The sequence below is a fragment of the Callorhinus ursinus genome, unplaced genomic scaffold (genome assembly GCF_003265705.2).
Source record: "Callorhinus ursinus isolate GAN/ISIS: 27379988/994484 unplaced genomic scaffold, GSC_fseal_2.0 scaffold1, whole genome shotgun sequence".
NCBI classification, from domain to species: domain Eukaryota; kingdom Metazoa; phylum Chordata; class Mammalia; order Carnivora; family Otariidae; genus Callorhinus; species Callorhinus ursinus.
In genome coordinates, this window is record NW_027397063.1 from 13,745,470 (window position 1) to 13,773,087 (window position 27,618).

The 27,618-nt window shown below is 34.3% G+C and overlaps 1 pseudogene; it reads right to left on the reverse strand.

Annotated features, from left to right (window-relative positions):
- The window catches only part of LOC112833949 (protein downstream neighbor of Son pseudogene), a 39,286-nt pseudogene extending 14,092 nt beyond the window's left edge, over positions 1–25,194 (reverse strand).
- Between the last annotated feature and the right edge of the window lie 2,424 nt (positions 25,195–27,618).

Consider the following 27,618-nt stretch of genomic DNA (forward strand, 5'->3'; position numbering starts at 1 on the left):
TATATATAGCAATAATCATTATAATATATTGTCAACTTTCTGGGTATCAGGTGCTATGTTAGATATTTTATATTTCATTGTGTTCATTTTTAGCCTCTCTAAAAGGAGAGTTATTACCAGTATTTTATAGATGTCGATGCTGATGGTCAGACAGGTTAAAATATACCTGTCTTTCTCCATTTATAAAGGAACTGGAACTTAGTCCTAGTTTATGTAGTCACAACACCTATGCATCTTTTCCTCCCTTTCTAAGGTGAGTCTCTGAAAACTGAAGGAAGCTAAGAGATGGAGTGACAAAAAAGCACTTTTACTGTTCAGCTCTAATTGACTCAGGACAAAAAATAAACTGCTAAAGAAAGAAATCAAAATTATTTCACTCATGTGGAATCTAAAAATAAGACAAATGAAAAAACAAGCCAACAAAAAGTAGAATCAGACCTAAAAATACAAAGAACAAACTGATGGTTGCCAGAAAAGGGGCGGGGGGGGGTTGGCAAAATGGGAGAAGCAGGCTTATGGTTAGGGAATGAGTAAATCATGGGAATAAAAGGCTCAGCAGAGGGAATATCGTCAATAATATTCTAATAGTGTTTCATGGGACATAGAGTAGCTACACTTGGCAGTGAGCCCAGCATAACATAGAGAAGTTGAATCACACTGTTGTACACCTGAAACTAATGTAACATTTTGTGTCAAATATAGTAAAAAAAAAATGAGAAAAAAAAGAAACATGAATAAAAAAACCCTGAAAAAATAATTTCTTGATATCTGCTATAAAACATTGTGCTTATACTTAATAATACTGTATGGTATTGCAATAATTTGTTAAAAGGTAATCTCATGCTAAATATTCTTATCACAGTTAAAAGAAAGGTAAAAAAACTAATAGTTGAAAATGAAATATGGTGAAACATTAATGAAAATGTCAGATCTTGTATTTAAACAGTGTATGTGATTACCTTGTTAAAATTCCTTGTTGAAATTTTCTCTGTACAGAAAGATAATATTAATTTTCCTTATAAGCTAACTATTCAACCTCCTTTTAAATGTTTTTTTAAAGTTTGTATTTAAACATGGTAATATATTTAGCTTGTGTTAGATTACATTTCCATTCATAACCAATCACGCTCCAATATATCTAATGGATATTGATTTTCAAATAAAGTGCCACAGAAGAAAATAATGTTACATTGTTTAGGAATAAAACAAGGAAATTTAAACAGTATAAGCTATTTTTATGTATTAGAATTTACATGTGGATGAAAAACTACTTAAGTCACCAGAAAGTAGCAAAAATTATATCATGTTCATAAATGGAAATCAATTAGTATATGTGTCCAAAATTATAAATAATGTTAGATCATTCATAATATTGGTTGATCTATAAGAACAAACTTAAAGGAACTAGTTTGTGTAGCCTGTTTTTTGTAATTTTGGACCCATGTATCCATTAAATTTTTATTATTTTTTAAAGACTTAGTGGAATATAGGGCACCTGGGTGGCTCAGCTGGTTAAGCATCTGCCTTCGGCTCAGGTCGTGATCCCAGGTTCCTGGGATCGAGTTCCGCATCCGGCTCCCTGCTCAGCGGGGAGCCTGCTTCTCCCCCTGCTTCTCTCTCTCTTTCTCTCTCTCTCTCTGTTTCTCATGAATAAATAAATAAAATATTTAAAAAAGAAAAAAAGACAGTGAAATATAATTAATGTACAGTACTATATACACATTTAAAGCCTCCAGTGGTTTTTAATACATTAACACAGTTGTGCAACCATCACCATAATGAATTTTAGGATATTTTCATCATCTAAAAAGGAAACCCTGAACTCATTAGCAGTTACTTCCCTTCACCTCGTTTCTCCATGCCTAGACAACCACTAATCTATTTTCTGTCTTTATGCATTTGCCTATTCTGGTCATTTCCTAAAATAGGAATGTAAGTTCTTTGTGACTGGCTTATTTTACCCAGCTTCATGTTTTCAAAGTTCATTCATGTTGTGGTATTGTGTTAGTATTTATTGAAAATTCCCTGAAGGTATGAAAACATTTCTAGGAATTTTGAGGTCTATTTAAAAAATATTAATTTAATCAGAAAAGAATGATATAATTTGATAACTTTAAAACAGAGAAATATAAAATCCCACAGGATCGCATACAACAAATTTTTCTAAAAAGAAAAAAAACTAATTCTGAACCTGAACCTCAAGTTATTTTAGTCAAAAAAATAGTAATACCATGTACAAAGACATGAATGTGTGACAGAATGTGTCATGTTGGGAAATAGGTGTTACGTATTGCTGGAAGATAATCTATGTTTCTGGAGGGTAAGTTCTGAGAAACAAATAAATAAAATACGGGACTTCTTGTATGTCATCCCAAGGGGTCATTTCAGACTGTAGAGAATGGGAAAGCACTATAAACACTGGCAGAAATGTAACATGGGATGCACGTTATGTCACTCTAAAGTTTTATAAGAGGACTATGATATTGGAGTGGAAAAAATATTAAAGTGGATTTTGGAATGGCAGCTACAAGAGATAATGAGTACCAGTGAAAATGCATCAGCAAATGTGACAAAAATAAAATCATCTATATATTTATATCTATAACTTTAATATCCATTTGATATGGATATTAGATATATCCATTAAAGATATTGAACAAATTGTATTAAAGATATAGAACAAATTGTATTCAGTAACAGATTAAACATCCAGTCTTCCACACACAGGAACAGTAGAATTATACTGTTGTGAAGTGTCCCATTTTACGTGAATTGGTACAATATTGATACTATGTAGAATATGATTAAAAAGGATATTTTAATTTCCTGAAACGTCTACCACATGCACCACAAATAAACACATATAAGCAAGTACAAGTAAAAATGTTGGTATGGAATATTAAAAACACTAATGATCAATGCCAAGGAAGGAAAAGAGAAATAATAGTGAACAGATGGTGAAAACAGAAAACAGCATGAAGGGGGAAAGTGGAAAGGAAATAACAAAATGGTAACCTTAATCTCAACAATTTCAATAATTACAGAAAATACAAATAAACCACAAAATGCTTTTTAAAAAAACACAGCTTTTATTTTACTTTTTTACATATTTTAGATATGCCTTAGCTAGATTAAAAGAAAACAGGATTTGAAAGGAAAGTATGCCTTTTATTAGAATTTTTCCTACAATCTGATTTTAACATAGATTCAGGTACCTACCTTACTCTCCCATCAAAAAGTATAATATGCAGAGGCTGTCAGGATGGAAAACAAGGCAAATCCTATTTAATACATATATATATAACTTTATATACAAAATCTCAGACAAGTTTGAAAATAAGAATGAAAAAAATGGTCAATATTAAGCATATAAAATCAAGTGTATCTAGCTTAGTGTTACCAGGATTAAAGAGAATAATTTCAGAATGATAGTATGAATTTACAGTAGAATGTTGTATTCCAAATATAATATGCATCTAGTAGCAGAGTTCTAAATATAACAGAAGTAATTGACTTTTAAAAATAGAAAACGACAAGAATAATTATAGTTTCAATTGTATTTTCTCTAAGATTTGTGGTAGAAGTTGACAAAAAGTAGAGGTATTGACTATTTGAATAAGTCTAATGATTCACTTGGCAAATTTGTTATTTATGGGGGTGCCTGAGTGGCTCAGTCAGTTAAGCATCCCACTCCTGATTTTAGCTCAAGTCATGATCTCTGGGTCATGAGATCCAGCCCCGTGTGAGTCTCCCAAATGGGTGTGGAGCCTCCTTAAGATTCTCTGTCTCCCTCTCCCTCTGCCCCTCTCTACTGCCCCCCACCATTCTCTTTCTCCCATTCTCCAAACAAAAAAAAAAAAGAAAAGAAATTGTTATTTATAGAATACTGTACCCAGCAACTTTAGATTATATGTGTTTCAGGTATGTATCTTAATTTAACAAATAGCAAACAAATTATAAATTGGGGCATGAAAAATTTTTATAAACTTCAAAGGATTGAAGTCATAGAATGTTCTGTTTTCTGACATCAAATTAACATTCAGCACAATAAGGTATCTAGAAAATTTCCAAATGTTTACAAATTAAATATTACCCTTCTAGATAACATATGAAACAAACAGGAAATCATGAAAGAAATTAGAAAATATTATTAACCAAACAATAGTGAAAACACCATATAATCAAATTCTTGGGATAAAATTAAAACATTGTTTAGAAAAATCTTTCTGTCTTTAATACTACATACATGACAAAAGAAAGATTCAATATCAATGGATGTGGATGTAATCTTCCACATTAAGAAATTAGAATGAAAATTGGATATTAAACCCAGAGCATGTAGGAGAAAGGCAGTAATAAAGACTAGAGTGGAAATTAGTGGATTCTAAAGTAGAGAAGCAATAAAACATAGCAAATAATCTGTTTTATTAGTTATTAATAGGATAAATATTTAAATTAAGGAACACACTAAATATCAATTGTTAATATCAGGCAAGACAGAGGCTAAGTCACAATACTATACCAATATTAAAATGGTAATTAATGAATATTAAGAATATTTTTATACCAAGTAAAATTGACATCTTAAATAGAAAAAGGATATAGGAAAAGAAAACTTTCTTAATCTAACAAAAGAAGGATTTGAAAGTATGAATAGCACTCTAAATAATTAAATTCATATTTTAAAAAATTTTCACAAATTCAAGGCCAGGTCCCAATGACTTAACTTGTAAATTTTTTCAAATAAATTTGAAAGTGTTACTGTTTTAAACAATATTTTCCGAAATAAAGAACATTTTCCAGCTCATTTAATGGGTTAGCACGATTTTATACTAATACCTGACAAAGGTATTACAAGAAATGAAAATTACATATTTATAACACATAAATTAGCTATAAGAAACCCAATATAATATTAAAATATTAATGCAATAATATGAAGCATTGCAAGGGGATTATCCCAACCATGGGTTTTATTTGGGTTTAGAAAACAAATTGCTGAAATGCATCATCTTGGTACAATAAAGGAGCAAAATAACATATCATATAAATATTCAGAAAAGTGTGCTAAAATATATTTAACTGCGATATGTCATGGTTAAAATATTATTCAGAAGATTATATATTTAATCATTTTTGGTAACTTTCTTTATAAATATGATCATTTTGTCTATATTTTCCAATGTATTAACATAACATTGATTTATAATTATATCTTCAGTGTTTATGTTTATCCTTTTAAGTTCTAGTAATGTATATTTAATCCAATTCTTTTTTTTCCTTGATCATATTTGCTCAACTTTTGTTTGCTGACATTCTCATTCAAAAAATGTATTTAAGTGTCCTGGTTGGTGCTTATTTACTTGTCTTCCAAACCAAATACACTGTTTTTAAAGATTATTTTCTTTGTGAGAGCAAATCTTCAGCATTTGTTGAGACTTACTTTATAGCCCAGGTCTGTGGTATTTGATTTTTGCATAATTAATTCATGTTTTATGATTTCACAATTTTAATTTGACATCTAAACTTTTTCATTTTAATTTAAATGTTGGTAAATAATATTGTGTTGTAAAATTTGACATTTTTACGTTGAATCTCATCTGATCTTTTAAATACATTGCATTTAATTTAAATTTCATAGTGATTTAATATTCACAATTATTTTAGAAATAAGCTTTTCTTTAATATTTGTAGTAATGACTTTTTTAGTTTTTTTCTTGAACTAATATTCTTTCCTATTTTCTCATACAGATATCTATGATAATATCATTTAATGCTTGAAATCTGTTTATCAGTTTTCGTGCCTCACTGCAAAAATATTAAATTATATTTTAATTTCAATGATGATTAAGATTGAAGAAAGTTTTGGGGGGAATTGAGTTATTAACATAATTTGTGCACAGTTGGTTGAAGTGGCATAAATGAACATTTTTGATCGTGTAAGCAGTATAAATGTATTGGAAGTGTGACCAGAGTCAGGGTCTTGGGCTCAATAATGATAGCAGGCTGGACCCAAAAGTCAAAGACACAGGCAAGGCTTTACTGGGGCTACAGCTCAAGCTGGAAGAAAGCTCTCAGCACCACCATAAGGTGGATTAGGCTGGCTTCTAACAAAGTGGAGGCCCTACAGATGTGGGGAAAGTTCCCACCCAAAGTCCCACTCTCCTCTATTATGCTAATGGCGATAGAAAAATTGCCTCTTCCGGATTGGTTGATACTGGCAGGCAACCCATGCAGCTCATTTGTGCTCTTTGGAGTTGGGGTCCTTCTGGTTTGTGGAGCCTCTATTGCTTCTGCGTGAACAAGCTGTAGCTGACGCTGTTGTTTTTAAGTCCGGTTTGTATATTGGGCAGAACATCCTGGTTCTCCTGGGGAAGAAGTGATTTAGCAATAAGATTGACAAGAAGTGCCCCAGGTGCATAATATTTCTCACCTGGGGTTTAGTTCGCATGGTCCCTGACTCTCAGAATTACATCTTTTGAAGGAGTATTGAATCTGCTGATTTCAAGTCTTTGATATCTATAGATGAAGAATATATACTGCTGCGGTAATAAACTATCATTAAGTCCATTTATATTTTTTATTGTAATATTATTTCTGAAACTGTTATATTTTACATGAAGAGTAGTAAAAATATGACATTCACTCTAATTAGTATCATTCAATTCTTTGGACGCCGATAAAGTCAATGTCCTGAAATTCACATAATTGACCTTACTCAAAAATGATTTTTGCTGATAGTTTTAAAACTTCATGGTCATTCCTAAAAAATAAAATAAAATAGTAAGTAAAATATAAAAATATTTTCTTCTTCTTTAGAGTCTGGAAGCATAATTTTGTTTTCTTACCAAAATATTTCAAGTAACCTGTTAATGTATATTACATAATTTCTTACTTATCCTGAAAGAAGAGATCATCCATTATTTTGTGTAATGATAAGAAAGCAAATTTTTCTGGATTAGAGTATATTATTCTTTTTAAGTTTCATCTATAAAAAATGTTAATCTTAGTGATATAAAATGTAATAAAAACTTCAAGAAGAAAAAATAGAAATAAACTTGTTACACTTTTAAAGAAGTCCTGCTTAACACAATGTACTTACAGTTTTAGAAAATCAAAATATTTTAAAAATTTCCATATAATGCAAACAATGTATATTGTAATATGTTTATATTATCATATATTTTACATATGATGTTCTAAGTATGTACATTTGCAGATTGATTTCATTTAATCTATGGAAAATATCTACCTTATAAACTAATCAGCAATCTGTAGTGTCAAAATAATCCGATTTACTTTCAGTAATGGGAAAAAATTGACCTTATTCTTCAACTCATATATATATATATATATATAGATATAGATATATAGATATATATGTCAGCTCAAAATTAAATCTCACTCATGAATTATAATTTTAAGATAGATTAATCTCAAAAATCTTTCTGTTACATTTTCTCCATTTTCCCTTGTTACTGGATTATAACTATGCAAACATATTCTTATTTCTCCAATATTATTTTAAAAAGAAGAGAAAAATATTTTCTTGACCCACATCCCTCCCTGTTTGCCAGTGTGCCAAATGTATCTGAATAGTTGTCTATATTAGTCTAATTCTTACTGTGCAACCGTCTTGTAAGTTAACTGCAATCAGTTGCATACCACTTTACTGAAACTGACCTTGACCTAGTTATCAGTGACCTCCATATTAAAGGCTCATCAATTTTGGGTTCTTCTTCTAATTCAGCATAGTATAATATTGTTGATCCCATTGGCTTCCAATTTTATTTGCTTCATTTGTCTTTCATTAAAAAAAAAAATCTGTTTTTTTTTAGCCTTGTTGACTTCTCAGTATCTACCTTTTATTATTACACATCTCTCAGCTCTTCCATATGAAATGCCAAGGATTATTAAATTTCTCCCTTTGTGTAACGAAACTCACTACCGTAGTTTTATTCATCCAATTTCGTGGCTTTAAATACCATATAATTTCTGATGACTTTCAAATGTCTACCTTTCAACCAGACATGCTCCTTGAAATCCTGTCTTTTATATTCAGCTGCTTCCCTAGCCTCTCCACTTAGATGTCTGAAAGACATCTCCCATATTCAAAATATATATCCAGCATCCATGTGTATTAACATCACTGTTACAACTTTTCCACATCACCATTATAATTCCCTGGAATATTATTATAGCTTCCTGTTCAGAATCTTAAATTTAGGTTTTATGTACTGCATAACAAACCACTTAAAAATTTGATGGCATGAAACAATAATTTTTTTATAGACTCTGTGGGCCAAGAAATCTAGAACATCTCGACTTGGCAGTTTCAATTCCGCATTTCTTATCTATACGATTATTTTTATGGCTTATTGCACGGACTGTGTTTTGTGATATAATGTTGAATAAAACTGATGAATATGAACATCTTTGTTCTATCCCTAATATCAGAAAAATATCATTCAGTATTTGATCATTAAGTATGGTGTAAACTGCTTTTGTTAGGTGTCTTTGTTTAGGTTATGTTCCCCTATATTTCCAGTTAGCTAAGATAGTCTTACCATAAATAAGACATGAAGTATTATAGTTTGGTCTATTTAAATGAGAATCCATATTACTTGATTTTTAGATGTCACACCATCCTTACATTCCTTCAATAGATCCCAGGTAGTTATGGTAAGCTTTGTATAATTATGGAATGCCTTGCCACAAAATTGTTATTTGTATTCTTTTATATTTTTATGTCTGTATTATTTATAGTGATATTCAATCTTTCATTCTAAATATCTGAAATTTTATCTTCTGAGTCTGGGGAAAGATTTCTCAAAAGAACCAGATTTTGATTTGATTTATTTTCTCTGTTGCTATCCTGTTTTCTATTTCACTAGTTTCTTAACGTCCCTTCGCTGGGGTTTAATTTGATCTTATTATTTTTTCTTCTTTTAAAGGCAGAAGCTTATAGATTTGAGGCTTTGTTTCGTAGTATAAAGAATGATATGAATTACTGAAAATACAGACAGTTATATTCAGTTCTTCTATATCCTTATTAGTTTCTGGTTTACTTGTTCTAGAGAAAGGTGTGTCGTAGTCTCTCTTCACATTTCACTCAGCTTTTCTTTCATGTACCTTGATGCTTAGGTGTAAACATTTGAAAGATTGTTAGGTCCTTCACAAAAAGTGAGGATTTCTCTAACCTTCCTTTTAATTCTGTCAACATTTTGTTTTGTTTGTATATCAAAGTTTTTAATTGAAATCATATTCTGCTGCCATTGTTTAATCTTTTTGATCACTGAACCCCTTTATCATCCTATCTGGAAGGAATCTATTCAAGGTACACACCCCTGCACCCCCCCACCCCCCCTACTTACAGACAAAATTCACAGGTGTTTGCACTTGGCCCTAACTCTGTTTTTCTAGGTCACGGTGTCTTCCATTCTCTAAAAGTAGACCCCAACTACGAAATATATTCCTCTCTAGCCTGACCACAACCCACATCCCAGAGGAGACCCGGACAGAGCCCCTTGGAAAACCTGCCACGTCCTGCTGTACCTGGCCAAGGGTCCACCCCTCCCCACACCATGGGCACAGCTGCAACCTTCTCACATCCTTCAAAACCCCCTAAAAGGCCCAGCCGGACAGAAACCAGGTGACATCTCTCTTGATATCTGCCCCTTCTCCTCCCCTAGAGAGTGAATAAACTCTCTTCTGCTTGTTGCTCTACTCCTGGGGCAATTGGTGATTTGTCATAGTGCTCAGTCTGTCCTGATACTGACCTACCTATATGTTTCAGTTTTATACCTTCCTCATCTTAACATATTTACATAATTATTAAAAAGTATGTAGCCCGTCCTTATATTGTTTAAATTATTTTTAAATTTTGATATAGATTCATAGGAGGTTGCAGAGTAATGTACAGGGAGGTTCAATGTACCTTCCACTATTCCTCCCCCTCTGTTGATAACTTCCACGACTATAGCACATCGACAAAACCAGGAAAATTAAGTTGGTGGAAACCAATAAGTTTACTTAGATTTCACCATTTATGTACACACTCATTTATGTATAAGTTATATGTGCTTGTGTGTATGTAATTCTATGCTTTCTTATCACATGTGTAGCTTCATGGAACCATCTAGATATCAAGACACAGAATTTTCCCACACTTTGAGGCTCCCTTATGCTACCCTTTTATAGTCACAGTTACCACTGTCTCCCACCTGCCCCCCCATCCAGAACCCCTGGAAACCACTAATCTGTTTTATCTCCATAGTTTTGTCATTTCAAGAATATAATATAAATGGAATCACACAGTATGTAATATTTGAATGTTGGTTTTCCCCCCCCATTCAGCAAAATGTTGTTGATACCCATCCAGGTTGCATGTATGGATGATTTATGCATTTTTGGTGCTGAGTAGTATTGCGTGGTGTGAATAGGCCACAGCTCGATTCACCCATTGAAAGATATGTGGATTGTTTCCAGTGTTTGCCTATTACAAGTGAAGCTCTATGAATACTTGCCTACAATTTTTGTGTGGACAGACATTTTTATTTTTCTGGGATAAGTGCCCAAGTTTGCAATTGCTGGGTAATATGGCAGATGAATTTTTATTTTAGAAGAAACTGCCAAATAGTTTTCTAGAGTGGCTATACCATTTTCCAGTCCTGCCAGAAATGTATAAGTGATCCAGTTTCACCACATCCTCATTTGATATTATCACAGTTGTAAGCCAATTTGGTAGGTGTGTGTTGATACTTGATTTTAATTAGCATTTACCTAGTGATTAATGCTGCTGAATGCCTTTTCCTGTGCTTATTTGCCATCTATAGATTATCTTCAGTGAAACAACTTCTCATGTCTTTTGCCCATTTTCTAACTGGATTTAAAAAAAAATGTTGAGTATCAAGAGGTCTTTATTCTCAATTTTGAATTTTGTCATCTGTTTCTCAGTATTTCTCTCTCTCTCTCTCTCTCTCTCTTTGTTTGCCTTCCTTTAGGTAACTTAGACATTTTTAAGATTCTGTCTTGATTTATTTATAATATGTTCAAGTATTTTTATTTGTTGCTCTAGGTATTACAATATTAAATCCCTACTTTCATTTAGGTCCCTTTACCCTTCTCATTGAAAACATATAATTGGGGCGCTTGGGTGGCTCAGTTGTTAGGTGTCTGCCTTTGCCTCAGGTCATGATCCTGGGTCCTGGGATGGAGCCCTCCATCGGGCTCCCTGCTCAGCGGGAAGCCTGCCTCTCCCTCTACCACCCCCTCCCCTGATTGTGTTCCCTCTCTCCCTGTCTCTCTCTGTCAAATAAATAAATAAATGAAATCTTTAAAAAAAAAGAAAACATATAATTGCCATAAATATTTCCTTTATTTTCACTGGCTACCACATTAAATTTTAGAATTTTTGCTTCAAAAATCTAATGAAATGTAAGAAAATTTAAGGAGAAGAAAAATTGAATTCTCTTGACCTCTATTTATTCTTTTTTTTTTTTTTTACATTCAGAACCTCTTCTGTTATTTCCTTTCTGTTTTGAGATATTCTTTTTGCCATTAATGATGATAGATAAATCTCTTTGCAATAATTCTCTCCCTCCCTCCACAACACTGATTGAGAATGCTTGATTTCTGTTTTATACCTGAACAATATTTTCTCTGGGTATAGAATTTGGGGTTAATGATTCCTTTACTTCCAGTCCCTGAGAAACATTTTACTACTTTTCTTTTTTTGTCTTTCTCTTATAGGTAAGGTCATTATTCTCTTGCCATTTCCAAGATTTTATCTTTATCTCTATTTTTCACAAGTGTAATGATAACATGGCATGGCATGAATTTATTTGGGCTTATTTTATGTGGATTTTCTCAAGTTCATGAACCTTTATGTTTATGTTGTTTGCCAAATATGGCAAATTTTCAGCTTTTCTCTCAATAACTTTTCAGCCTCACTCTTTTTCTCTTACCATCCTATGATGCCAATAATACAAACAGTAAAATGTTAGATTTACTGTCTCAGTCCCACAGATTCCTGAAGATTTGTTCTTTCCTTCCTTCCTTCCTCTTTTCTCTATTTTCTCTGTTGTTCAGATTGAGTAAATTCTATTGATTTTTCCTCAAAAGTTCATTGATTCTGTCCCGTCATCTCCACTCTGCTATGGAGCCCATCTACTGAGGCTTTTTAAAATTACTTTATTTTCAGTTTTATATATAATATTATATATATAATTTTAATTTCTTTGTGGGTATTGTCACCTTGTTTTTACATTTGTTTTTTTTTTTCTTTTTCTCTTTTTTTGTTTATTATGTTCAATTTGTTCTAATAGAATTTGTAAGTAACTCTTTTGTGGCTGCTTTGAACTTTGTCACATAGTTCCATTACCTGGCTATCATGATTCCTTTCAGTATGCATATCAGTTGACTGTCGTTCCTCATTCCATTTGTATTTTAATGGTTCTTGGTATTACATGGTTATGTAATGGGTTTCATTGCTCTCATTTACCATGGTTTCATGGGTACGTTTTGGAATACTTTTGTAGACTGTAATTCTAATTCAGCATTCTGATGCCTGGCAATGTTATTCTAGTCAGCTTTGCTCTTAGGGCTTCACTGGAGCACCTACTGGCTCCATGCTAGTTCTATCTATGTTGGTAGCAAGGTGCTTTCCTTGGCCACCTGGTATTGGTAAGTGGGGGGGGGAGATGGACTTGCAGAACAGAGAGCATATCTCCTGGCCTGTTCTCCAGCCACCGGGTTCCTGTAACTTCTCATTATAGCTCTGTCAGTGCCCTCAGAAGAAGGAAGCAACTACTCCAGTTGCCTCCTGACATGGGTGGGGGAGGGGGTATAGAAATGTCTGGCTCAGACGATCTTCTGCTGTTGGGTGGATGACCATGAGTAGCTAGATCGAGATATTTATGTCATTAGGTGGACAGCCATGGGGCATTGGGCCAGGTTCACCTTTTACTGCTGGGTAGAGAGATGGGAGATGCTGGATCTTACTTGCCTCTGTGCCATGGTATGGTGGGACAGAGAAAATGATACCTATGATAATTCATGTCAAGTTTAAGATGTCTGCCTTTTTCTGCCTGTTGTAAGATAAAGTATGGTTCTCCCAACTGGATTTAGTGATGGGCATGGATCAGGCCTACCACATTCACTAAATATTGGTTGGAGAACAGGTTGCTTCTTGTCCTTAGGACACTCCCATGGCCTTCTTATATGGAGCAGAGAATGGGTAAGCCTGCTTGGACAACACTAATCCCATAGCTGCAGATTGATGGAGTCTAGAGCTGCTAGTGAGTTTGGTATAAGTAAGGCATTGACCTAACTTGATGAAGATGATGTTGTATTTGACAGTAGATTAGTCACCTCTGCTGGTGGCTGTGACATATAGAATAGATCAGCCTAACCAGGCTCTGGTGGCCTCAATGTCTAGGGGAAGTTCAGGCTCACAGTTATTACTGCCTATGATCATAAGATGCATCCTTTTTCTAGATCTCCGCTGGGCTTTCTTCATTCTGGTGCTTAGACCAAAGAGACTTGTTTTTTTCTTGGTTTTGTTATGATTGTTTTTGTTTCTTTTTTAAATTTATTTTTATTTCAATATAAATGACATACGGTATTATGTAAGTTTAAAGTGTACAACATGTACATTTGATACATTTTTATATATTGTAGTAGGGTTGTCACCATAGCATTAGTTAACCTCTCTATCACCTCAGATAATAATTATTATTTTTTTGTGTGTGGTGGGAACAAATAAGATCTAGGCTCTTAAAAACGTTGACTTTTATAATACACTATTGTTGATTATAATTACTATGCTGTACATTAGATCCCCAATCTGTATTTATCTACTAGTTTCTAGTTTGTATCCTTAAACAACATATTCCCATTTTCCCCACCCCCAGGCTCTGGTAACTACCTTTCTACTCTGTTTTTATGAGTTCAGCATTTTAGATTCCACATATGTGTGATATCATGCAGTATTTGTCTTTCTCTGTCTTACTTAACTCACTCAGTATAGTGTCTTCAAGGTTCATCCATGTTTTAGAAATGGCGAGATTCCCTTCTTTCTCATGGCTGAATATCATTCCATCATATATATGTATATGTGTGTGTATATACACACACACACATATCTTTATCCATTCATCCATTCATCCACTGATGGACACTTAAGTTTCTATATCTTGGCTATTGTGAACAATGCCACAGTGAACATGGGAATGCATATATCGTTTCAATATTCTCTTTTAATGTTTTCAGGAAATTCCATACTATTTTCCATAGGGTCTGTACCAATTTATAATTCTACCAACAAGGCACAAGTATTCCCTTATCTGAACAAGACTTATCTCTTGTGGATGAAAACCATTCTAAAAGGTGTGAGGCAATATTTCATTATGGTTTTGATTTCCATTTCCCTAATGATTAGTGATGTTGAGCATCTTTTCATGTGTCTGTTTGGCTTTTGGATATCTTCTTTGGAAAAAAAAAAGTCTGTTTAGGTCCCCTGCTCATTTTTTAATCAGATTGTGTGTGTGTGTTACTGTGTTTTGTAAGTTCATTATATATTTCGTATATTAACCCTTTGTCGGATATATGGCTTACAAAAATCGTCTCCCATTCTGTAGGTTTTTTCATTTTGTTGATTGTTTCTTTTGCTGTGCAGAAGCTTTTTAATTTGATGTAGTCTCAACTCACTGATTTTTGCTTTGTTGTTTGTGCTTTTTATGTCAAATCCAGAAAAGCATTGCTTAGAACTTGTTGGACTTTCTTCTCTTAGAAGTTTCATGGCACCAGGTCTTATTATTATTTTTTTTTGAATTTTTTTTTGATGGTTTTTCTGGGTTGGGATACTCTCAGGCTTAATTTTGCAAATGTGGAAGAGAAAATGGGAGATTAAACAAAAACAAAAACAAAAACAATCCAGAAAAAAACAGGAAAATCACCGCAGTATCATACTTCAAGACCGGAGCTTGCTAGCCATTTGCCTTTCTCTTTTCACATCTCAATCCTTTTGAATTATTTCCAGGGTATTTAGTTGTACTAATGACTGGATGCAGGAAGAGCTGAGTATATTCCATCTGGTCTGGGACCACACCCCTAAGACAAAACAGTACTCATCCTGAATCCATGTGTAGCTCTTCTACAGGTCTGCTTTTTCCTAGTTGATGATTTCCACCACATATTGTTATATATTAATGTAGATGGATTATTAAGAACATCAAAGCAAAAATATATATATAATTATATAACTTGTTAGAAAAAATAACTTGTCTGAATTCAATGACAGAAGCTTCAAGTCTGGAATATCACGGCAGATCTTAAAAACTGGTCTGTATTTATGTATTTATACAAATCTTATAAAGACTTTTTTATCCTTTCTCTGACTTTAGCTAAGATTTCCCCTTTCCGTATGGCTCGGGGGGGGGGCAATAGGGGCTGTGTGCTACTTACATCTGGACCATATGAGCCTTGTGTATCCATGTCCTTTTATCAAAGGATCCTTATAAGAAGGGGAAGGGAAATAGTTTGGTCTTCTTGATAAATGTCTTCTGCATCTGTTCAGTCCTTACATTAGAGATATCTTTATGGTTTAATTCCATTTGGCTTTTGTGATCAAGAACTAGACTTTCACTTTGTAACATTGCATTAAATCAAATTATCTTTCTCCCTACTCTTTATACATTGCTTGGTGCCAGATTTTTTTCCTTCAGATTGTGTCTTACTTGTTTTTAAAAAAAAGTTTGCATCTGAACATCGGCATGACACACACACACACACACACACACACACACTCTCACACATATATAAAATTTAAAATAAAAAATGAACATGTATATATATGTTTTTAAATTTCAACTCTCATCACTTAGTGCCTACCATTTTATGATAATGCCCTTTATTTTGATTTCTTTGTTCTTTCTCTGAATATTGTAATAGACAGATACTGGATTTCCCAGTTTTCTAAATCTTTTCTTACCTTTCTTGTACTTGGTGTTTTATTTCATATAGAGGTATATCTCTCACTTGATAATCTGAGTCTTTAAATGATTTATGGCCATTGGCATTTCATTCCTTTTTACTATTAAAATTAGTATCACTTTGGTAGTGTCTTGAGAATTGATAAATATATGTGGTCAGTCAATAACTTTATGTAACTAAACACTATTGTGAAAAAAATTAGAAAACACAATTCTAATGGGCAAAACAAAGTTGTATAATAAAGTGAATAATGGCAACAGGCATTAAAAATCACAAAATGATAGTCATATACTTTACTGAGTTTGAGTCTTGAACAAGTCATCTGAGATACAAAAGATGCAGTATCTAAAAGAATAACTCTTTAAAAAATTGTGTTTGGCATCCAGTGGAACTGTTTAGCAAATACAGGATATTTCAAATACTTCATATTTCTTGAAAGAATTAGAGTCTGCTTGAAATTCTCTCTCTCTGCCCCTACCCCTGCTTGAGCTTTCTATCTCCCTCTCAAAATAAATAAATACATCTAAAAAAAAAAAACCACCAAACTTTTTTTCATGAATATTGATATATCCGCAAGTTCTTATAGAACAAAGGAAATAAGTTACCTTGTTTAGAATGTCTTCATTTATCCTCAAAGCACCAGGTTATGCATGATTCCATGGCAATAGCATCAGAATTAAAAAAAATTACACTTTTTGTATTAGGAAAATCATACCTCATTTTGATTCACTTCATCACCTTTTTATATGTATATGAGTATAAAATATATCTTAATAAAATCAGCTATTTTAAAATTTTAATTGTCACTTATTAATTATTGAAAATAATTTCAGGGAAATAAATATACAGAATTTCCAACCCATTTATTCAAAGAGAAATCTCATTAATTTCCTTACCTGTGTCCTGAGTAATCATGCATTTACTTAGAATTAGAGTAAAGCTTGTCATGATATGCTTCTGCCTGCAGGGCTTTTTAGAATACCTGGGCATGAAGTGGTTTGTTTATAAACATTTGTATCAGAGGTATAAATTTTCATAGTTAAAACAGAATTCTACCTAACAGATAATGAAAAACTCACGGCACTCCGTATCTCACCATCTGATTCTCATTATCCAGAAGCAAAGGATTGATCATTTCTAGTTATTCTTTTTGAATTTGTCTCCATTTCTCAAAAATAATATGTTTACAATTTTTGGCTTACCTCTTTTGAAATAGCCTTATGTAACTTAGGATTCCTACTTAGGAAAAATACAACTAACTCCCTTGTATCTGTCTTCACATGTACAACCCCCATATATTTTATGTTATAATTGTATTATAATTTTTTGCTACTTCAGTATTACATATTAACATTATAAATATCTGGTAATTAATTACTACTTATAGACGCAAAGCTACCATATTATGATTTTATTCTTACATGTACATTTTGTGTTTTCCCTAGAACTAATAAGATAATTATTTTCTGTTTGCCTGATTTTTCATACGTCTGCAATAAAAAATATCTTAACTTTCCACAAGAAGCATAACTCTGGGGCACCTGGGTGGCTCAGATGGTTAAGCGTCTGCCTTTGGCTCAGGTCATGATCCCAGGGTCCTGGGATCGAGTCCCGCATTGGGCTCCCTGCTCCTTGGGAGCCTGCTTCTCCCTCTGCTTCTCTCTCTCTCTCTCTCTCCCCCTCTGTCTCTCATGAATAAATAAATAAAATATTTAAAAAAAAGAAGCATAACTCTGCTCTTAGTACTTTCAGCTAGCTTAGCAATTTTGTTTCTTACTTGGAGAAAGTCTCATGCAAGTCTTTATTACTGTCCCTTTATTACTAGTGTTTGCATGGATTACTTATCTAATAAATGTTATTTTCTTCAGGATGTTAATAGTATCTAATTACCAATTCTTTCACTTTTTTCTGTTCCCTGAATTCTCTCTTTCCCTGGATTCCTTTATGGGTCTGCTTGCTTTGGTATCTGTGTTTCATGTTAGAGTTTTCTTGCAAAGGTTGGGTAAGTCTTTGGCTCTTTCCTCATATTTAAGAGTAAGACTGTATCTAAGTTCATTGGAAGTTCTTGTAGGTTGATGGGATTTGCTGATTTGTTTTTTTGGTTCGGTTTGGTTTTGGTCTTGTGGAGTGGTCTTTCCAGTCCATTACAGAAAGGATATCTAAAAAGGGGTGGGGCGGAGCACCTGAGTGGCTCAGTTGGTTAAGTGACAGGCTCTTTTTTTTATTTTTTATTTATTGTTTTTATTATGTTATGTTAATAACCATACATTACATCATTAGTTTTTGATGTAGTGTTCCATGATTCATTGTTTGCGTACAACACCCAGTGCTCCATGCAGAACGTGCCCTCTTTAATACCCATCACCAGGCTAACCCATCCCCCACCCCCCTCCCCTCTAGAACCCTCAGTTTGTTTCTCAGAGTCCATAGTCTCTCATAGTTTCTCTCCCCCTCCAATTTCCCCCTTCATTCTTCCCTTCCTGCTATCTTTTTCTTCTTTTTAAACATATAATGTATTATTTGTTTCAGAGGTCTTGATTTCAACTCAGGTCATGATCTCTGAGTCCTAGGATCAAGTCCCAGGGCAGCAGGCTAAGCTCTCAGTGGGGAGTGTGCTTGGATTCTCCCTCTCCTTCTGCCCTTCTTCCCACTCTTACACCCTCTCTCTCTAAAATAAATCAATCAATCTTTAAAAAAAATAAAAGTGAGTGTACTTAAGGTTTTGTTTTGTTTTGTTTTGTTTCCTTAGGCTGGTACGTGTTCCTGAGAAGAAGTTTTTAGTCTCCTGTGTGACATTTTTAAGCCTGGCTATCATGTTCTTATAGGTTCTTATAGCTAGTGGCAGATAGTGTCCTGGGAGGAGTTCTCACTTTTATTCTGAAGATAAACTTTATAATTGTTTCCCTGTTTAAAGCATAGTAGCTTTAACCTTAGTTTAATCTCAACTTTAATCTCAGACCTCTTTTGAGTCTATCTGGTTGAGTTCATTTCTCCAGAGAAAATTCAGTCTGCTGTCAAAGGGAGAGGGCACAATGTAACAGTGTGAAGGTATAATGAAAATTCTCATGATCTACTTTCTGTTTTTACAGATATATGATTTCTCCTATTGTTAGCTTCATAGGCACCCCACAATTTCAGAGGAAATGGGCTCCTCTAATTCCTGAGACATTCTGAGAATCTCAGCCTTATTCAGTTTCCCATAATGTCAATTTATTTATTTATTTTCTTTCTTTCATCCCTTTGCTTTTCTGTTTCCAATTTCTGTTTTCACTTCCCACTATAATGGTCATTTGAGTTTATTTTCATTGTTTAAACCCACTATTTTCATGTAAGCTCATTTTAAAAAGCAGCCGTAGACTGATGTGTTCATTCCAGAATGTTTCATGCCCTTACACATACTCTTATGTTTTCCTGATTTTTAAAACTAATAAACTACCTTATTCTGAGATAATACCGACATACAGCAAATGGAGATTTTTGTGAGATAAAAGATACCTCTTACAATAAAGAACAGTTATTAATTCTTTGGGAGAATTAACTTAAATTGCATTTTCATGTCATCCAAAAGTCTAGTGAATTCTAAAGCAAGATGTAGTAATTCATCAGTTGATCATCTCCTGTGCAGCAGGGAGCAATGCTGGAAACACACTTGTGCACCAGACATGTCACCACTTCCTTTGTAGAGCTTGCACAGTAGTGTGCTAGACCATCAAATAAATTATGAAGCGTGTTACAAGTTTTAGAACATGTGCAATGGGGATGCCTGGGTGGCTCAGTCGTTAGGCGGCTGCCTTCAGCTCAGGTCATGGTCCCAGGGTCCTGGGATCGAGCCCTGCATCGGCCTCCCTGCTCCGCGGGAAGCCTGCTTCTCCCTCTCTCACTCCCCCTGCTTGTGTTCCCTCTCTCGCTGTGTCTCTCTCTGTCGAATTAATAAATAAAACCTTAAAAAAAAAGAACATGTAAAATGCAGCATGCCATGAGTCCATCATATACTCTGGCCCTCAATCGATTTTAGAGATCAATAAATGCTTAATTATAAAGTAACATTTAAGCAGATACTTAAATGTCAAATCAGAGTTAGTCAATATAAAAGTACGGAAATGCTATTTAAGATAATAAGTAAAGCAATCCTTGGGTCCAGAAAGAACATACCATATTTTCCCCCAAGGAATGCCTGTAAGACTAGATCATGAATACAAATGCATGACAAGGATGAAAACATGCCGAAAGGTATGCTGTGAAAATTATGGTATGGAATGATAGCCATAACATAGATTATTATATTAATAACAGATATGGTAATTTAAAGTTTTTTTCAAATATGAAGCTCTTTCACTATAATAAGCACAGGGATGATGAAAATATTACTCAATAAGCATTGACAGTAAAACAAAAAACAATGAACAACATTGACAATGTGCGGCTATGAAAAGTGTGAGTTCCTTGGGGAGCAGTCAATAAAAAACAGCAATTATGTGGTCAGACAACAAATTTTGGTGATTTGGGCCAAAATAGTGAAATAAAGAGTAGGTGAAACTCTAGATTATGAGAAAATGGAATCCACAGGATCTGTGTTTATTGCAAGTTGGATGTGACATTAAGGTTGGCTCGCAGTTTCTAGCTGAGCAGGGATGAAGACAAAGAGGGTGGGAAGGAGGAGCAGCCAAAGAGACAGAAGGACAATCATGAGAATGTAGGGACTATGCCGCCTGGTAAGAAGGGGTAAGATGTGTGCTGCAAAATGAAATTAGAAAAGACCTGGAAGGGGCGCCTGGGTGGCTCAGTCGTTAAGCATCTGCCTTCCGCTCAGGTCATGATCCCAGGGTCCTGGGATCGAGCCCCGCATCGGGCTCCCTCTCCGCGGGAAGTCTGCTTCTCCCTCTCCCACTCCCTCTGCTTGTGTTCCCTCTCTCGCTGTGTCTCTCTCTGTCAAATAAATAAATAAAATCTTTAAAAAAAAGAAAAGAAAAAACCTGGAAAATACCCATCTGACTACGTAAGAGCCGATGTCCCTGGTTCCACTCAGCGAGCAACTGTGAATTCAGTTTTTCCCTCTTACGATGTCTTTCTGAGTGTTTATATTAATACATGAAAGCACAACATGCGATTAGGAAAATTTAGTAATGTAAGAAAAAGAATTAGTGCTTGAATACATACTGGTGTAAACATCACTTCTATGTGCATATTAGGTAAGTGTGGAAATATTAATATTATTTTGGTTTTTTGTGCATTAATGAAAGTCCTAGCTATGGGTCTAATGACCCACTTCTGTTAACTGATCAGATCTGATAACAGTAAAAGTCTGTGGTTATAGCTTAAATGTTAATATTCCTCTCAGACATTTGAAATCCCATTTAAATGATCCTACCTTTTTGTTTAGAATTATGACAAATAATCAGCTCATTCCTGAGCCCTAGGGAACATTGATTTTCCCTTAAATAGGAAGATTTTTCATATTTTAAAAAAATAAAATAAGACACCTGAGACATCACTTTAAAGTATGAAAAACTAGAAATGAAATGAGATTTTGTCATTGTTTACAATGAAGTGGGCAGAAATCCTTAGTCATACCGGTAATGGGTGCAGATGAAGACAGACATCTGTGATATCAGATTCTCCAAACTGGATTCTACTCTTAACCAGCCACCCCTCCCCTCAAAATCTAAGTGGGACATTTATGAATAGATGATGAAGCATGACAGGATGATACCTTAATTCTGTCTCAATATTTCACTCCTAAATTCAGTATACAGTGTGACTGGGCTGTGATGGTGTGTGGAGTGGCCTCTGTTTTGCAGGCAGTATTAACATCAGTAGGCGTCTTTGCCTTCATCTATCCCAAACCGGCAAACTTAAAATGTGGATCGAAACCCATCACTGGAAAGGAAACAAATCTTTAATACATATAACATCCAAAAGGCCTTAGGATAATGTGAGTACATACCACATGCCTTCAACTCAACCTCACTGAAAAAATTCACTTTACAAAGAGGAAATACCTAAATCAAGGCAGAAAAAAATGCACAGATCCTGACCCATTATTAATGCTGAGTGATACAATAGGTGAGAAATAAAATAGGAACCTTTAAGTGTAAGCTAAACCTTATCCTCACTGAGTGACTGGCAGATGGTTGATATTTTTTTTTCTTCTTAAGTAACCTCCGATAGGGTCAACAGCTGAGCTCATTGTCTTCTAGGAGTGTGGTTAATTTCTCTCTGCCTTAGGGGCTTAAGAAACATGGAGTGTCAAAGAAATCATATACTTTTTTGATAAATTTCTTTGTCAGAATCATTGTTCCTTTTTCATTCAGAATCAATTTTTCTTTCGCCTCCCTCTCCCCACAACCCTGGAAAAGCCTGGGAGATGAATTAGAGGAAAGTTATGAATAAATTAATCATAAAGCCTATTTTAGCTAAGACAGGCAGCTATTTTAAAGTTATATAGTGGAGGTCAGGTAAAAACAGAACTAAAGAAGGCCTTTGCTAAGTCAATTTCTTGTCCCCACAAAGAAACAACTCTTACAAAATGTTTCTCTTTACTTAGTACTGGTAGATACACACTGAAGGTCTCCAATTACTCAGTCTATCTTAAAATTCGGCTTCATTAATGAATCTACTTCTTCATTTCTAAAGTCGTACTACTCCAAACTGTCTCTCATTGTGTCTTAGGTTTTTAAAGTGTCAGAGAAAAAAGGGAACACAATTTTCTCTTCTCTAAGGAGTTAATCACTTTTTTTTTTTACCTCTCATTCTCTTCTCAAACCACTGCACTTTGAGTTTCATCTTCCCCTTGTCACCAATATTATTGTTTTTTGATCACCAGTAGCTTCCATGTTGACAAATCCCAGTGGATTTGTTTCTGATACAATATTAGTCAACCACCATTATTGATGCAGAAAATAGTTCATATGTTCTTGAAATATTTTATCTGCTTTGAGATACCAAAATTGTGCCTTCCCTTGTTATCCTTCTCAATGTTTATTTTCTTTTAAGAAAATTTGAAATATATATGTAAATATACATACACACACACACAAATATCTACAAGCACATTAATATAACTTTGCTATGACAGTTGAGCATACTTTACAGCCCTTAACATTATTCTGAATAGAATACAAATTACCCTTATCTGAATAAACATGCATTAAAAAACAAACAATATATTGGAGAATAGAGGAATTGTAAATCAGTGGGAAAGAAGCTAGAGTAGAAGCAACAACAATCAGCTCAGGAGATATTGTCTACATTTGTTTTCTACCTTTATAAAACTAGAGCCTGCTAATAATTTTAAATTGTTAAAGTAATATAGTTTTGCCTGATGCCATCGGTCACAATACCAGGAGATAACTGCTATTAAGTTAGCCTTAATTTCCCAATTGGAAGGAAACAGTGACATCTATTCTCAGTTTTTAATTAGGTTGTAGGAATCTAAAATTTTCATTCAAGTTATCTGAGGTGCTTTAAAAAAAGTTTTGAGTTATCTTCATATCTGAATATCTAATCTGAAAATAATAAAAACAAAATATTGATTTAAAACCTTAATCCTACTGCTTAATGCATGCAAAAAAGTTAACATAAAAAGTTAATATTTATCAACAACATTTGAATATTAAAACTCATGATGTAATGTATGGTGATTAACATAACATAATAAAAAAAGAATAATTCTACAAAAATATATTTCTTTTAACTTCCAAAATGAACTTTAAAGCCAAAGGTATAAGAATCTTGAATTTCCTTGCTAGAAGGTTTTTTTCCTCAAAGATTCCTTTTAGTCTTTCTTTGGGGTTTAGGGTCTCTGATTTTAGATTTTATTTGCTTACTTCTTTTACAGATGTGGAGAAAGAGAGAGTGCGAGTGGGGAGAAAAGCAGAGGGAAAGAGAATCTGAAGCTGATTCCACTCTGAGTGCAGAGCCCCACGTGGGGCTCAGTCTTACCACCACGAGATCACGACCTGAGCCAAAACCCAAAGTCAGACGCTTCACTGACAGCCACCCGAGTGTCCCAGGATCTCCAGTTTTAAACGTAGTCACTCATTTCCACATGTTGTCAAGATGATTTCTCTAGTAACGGTCTTTTTTTTTTTAATTTATTTATTTGAGAGAGAGAGAATGAGAGAGAGAGAGAGAGCACATGAGAGGGGGGAGGGTCGGAGGGAGAAGCAGGCTCCTTTGCCGAGCACGGAGCCTGATGTGGGACTCGATCCAGTGACGCCGGGATCATGACCTGAGCCGAAGGCAGTCGCTTTACCAACTGAGCCACCCAGGCGCCCTCTAGTAACGGTCTTTGACTATGTTGGTTTGCAGTCTTCAGGTGCAGTATACAGTTAGTAAGCTCCTCATGAGCAGTCTCCTTATCAAGGACGTTATTCACTGGTGGACAGGTATTAAACAGAGCAGTTGGCTCATGTGTCTACAGTCCTGCAGAAAATGGTGTGCTCTGTGAAGATTCGAGTAGCAGAGTCACAGAATCTAGAGAATGAGGCATGAATAGGGTTTGTAACCTCCAAACTAAATTGGTTTGTATCCAGAAAGGGGTTGGAACTTCACATGCATATGTCATGCCTTAAGCATTTGCACTGTGATACCTCAGGAAACTACAGGGGATAAGACAGTTGGTAGAAGCCCAGCCTGTGAACCAGAGGTAGCGAGGAGATTCTTCCTGTATGTCCAAAAAATTAGCAAAGGAAAAATGTTGATTCCTTTCATCAACACAACAGACCCAGGTCTGTGATCCATTTGCATTTCATGTTTCTCTTTATACTGCTTGGTAGAGAGTGTGTCTGTGTTGTTTTTTTGTTTTTTTTGTTTTTTTTTCTCTTGCACATATATATCTCTTTCAGACAGGCAAATCTTTTTTCATCCTCATCACTGATTGCTTGCTCCTCCCTATCCCAAGCTTGTTCTGGATGCTGTATGCTTCTTATTCCCCTTTTCTTTTATTAAAAACAGAAAATTCAATACTTCCATTTTTTTATAGCTTCTCTTGCACTTCTAGTTTTAAGGGACATGGGAGCCATGATTGCATCATTTCCTGCTATTCCTGCTGCCCAGAAACTGATAGACACAAACATAGAAATAGGGACAAAGTTTTGTTTTATGCGGATTATATAGGGAAGAAAAGTCCACAGACCAGCCACTCATTACAATATATAGCAAGTTTTTATCCTTTGACTAAAGGGTGTTCTTTCCAGCCATTTTTTATCAGGGTGATAGCCAAGGCCAGGCAGGGTGGGGTAATAGATGAGGCTCTGCCATAAGAGAACCAAGAATTCCAACAGAAGGTAGTAGTGGGGGAGCTAAGGGCGGGCAAAATGTTTAGCGGCCATGAGCTACCTGTAAGACAGAGGATGAGATCCAGAGCACATGAAGCTGTAGGGAACCTGGGAAATATCTCAGATATTCAATAGAGACACAAAATGGGTGCATCTTGTACGGACTATCTCTTAGCTGTAAGGGGAAGTACAGACATGCATGTCTGAACAATGCTTAAAACCCACTCTGAACAGAGTTCAATCTGTATTGTCTGTCTATTTGGGGAAAATAATCCCAATAAAGATTTTGTAAAAATCTGAGATTTGAGAAACTGATTCTAAAATGTAAAGGGTAATCTTAAATATGAAAAAAAATGGGGAATTTATAGGACCAAGTTTGCTGACATATAATGAAGCTATAATAACTAAAACAGTGTAGTTATGGATGTAAGGATAGACAAACAAATGGAACAGAATAGAGAATACAGAAACAGGAGCCTAAAAATGTGGTCACCTAATTTACAACAGTTACCATTTCATTTCAGTTTCAGTAGTTTGCACTGGATATATTGGCTATCCTTGTTTGAAAACTATGAACCTTAATTTTTGACTCATACAGCACACAAAAATTAATTTCAGATATTTGGTAAACTTAAAACAGTAATGTATAACAATAAAGCTCACAGAAACAAACATAAAGAATATCTTCATAAACTTGTAGTAACTTTAGATAAGGTTCTCTTAAATAGAATGTCAAAAGCATCACCTGTGAAAAAAATCAAAATTAACCAAATACACAGTCAAGAACTTCTCTTCATGAAAATATCCAATTAAAAGAATGAAAACCAGTCATGAGGAGTATTATCCCTTTCTGAAAACTACATGCATTTTTTCTAAACATATATCTGTTGCTGTGTAAAAACATATTTTAAAAACCCTAATGTACATGAGAAAAAAAAGCGAAGTTAATAAAATGAGAGAGAAAAAGGCATTCAGAAAAATACTATTTCAGTAGTCAATAAACATATAAATTTGTTTTCAGTATAACTTTTTCTTTCAGTAGAACTTTGTTTCAGTGTAACTTTTCTTTAGTAAATGCAAATTAAAACCAACATGAGATACTGCTACATGAATACCAGATTAATTAGAATTCAAAAGACAGGAAATTCTAACTTTTGATGAGAGTATGGAAAAACTTGATAACTGAGCTTTCAGACAATGCTGGTAAGATTGTAAATTACTGCTATCATGTCAGAAAACACTTTAGCATTAAGTATATTCATGACCTATGACCCTGAATTTTTCATAATTGAACATCTAACAGATCTGAATGCAGCACATATGCCCACTGAAAGACATATACACCTATTTCTTTTTTTTTTTAAGATTTTTATCTATTTATTTGAGAGAGAGAGAGAGCACAAGCAGGGGGAGGAGGAGAGGCAGAGGGAGAAGCAGACTCCCCGCTTAGCAGGGAACCTGATGTGGGACTGGATCCCAGCACCCTGGGGTCATGACCTGAGCCAAAGGGCAGACCCTTAACCAATTGAGCCACCCAGGTGCCCCATATAACTATTTCTTTGAGACTTTATATACAGTACTACAAAACTAAACCTGATCTCAACTACCTTTATCAGTTTAATAAAGAAATAAATGTTTGTATATTTATACAATTAAATATAACATAGCAATAAGTAGAAAAAATAGCTACACACAAAACACAGATACAATGTCGAATGGAAAATGTAAGAAATTCCAGATCAGGCAAAACTAATCTCTGCTGATAGAAATAAAAATAGTCATTATCCTCACTAGGGGAATTGATAGTACCAATGAGAGGGCATCAGATAGGATTCTGAACTACTAAAGATGTTCTATTATTTGACGGAAGTCTGTGAGGGGTTACATGAGTATATATATCCAACATCAAGCCATACACTTAAGATTTGAATACTCTGTGTAAATGCCACATATGAATTGAGAAACAACAACAACAACCACAAAAAACTTGAAAATCTTATACTTCCCTTGGATTAGTCAGACTATAATCATTATTTGAATTAAATGTAGCTAGACTGGTTTCTTTCTCCTTTCATCACATGCAAATAAGCCACTAAACCCTAAATCCTGGGGGAATAAAAGTTTTGTCTGCTTTGTTCCTTGATGTATTTAGTAGTAGTTATTTAGTAGTAAGATGTAACAGGTATTATAAAATGAGTGTTTTCATGACTCAGTCTTTTGGAAGTATAACTATTTGTTAAACCACCATTTCACTCTATATAGTGTAAATGTTAATAACTTTGGAGGTATTTAAAAAACACATTCTTTCAAGAGTTCAAATTTACCCCTTTATTAAGTCTGTGAATTT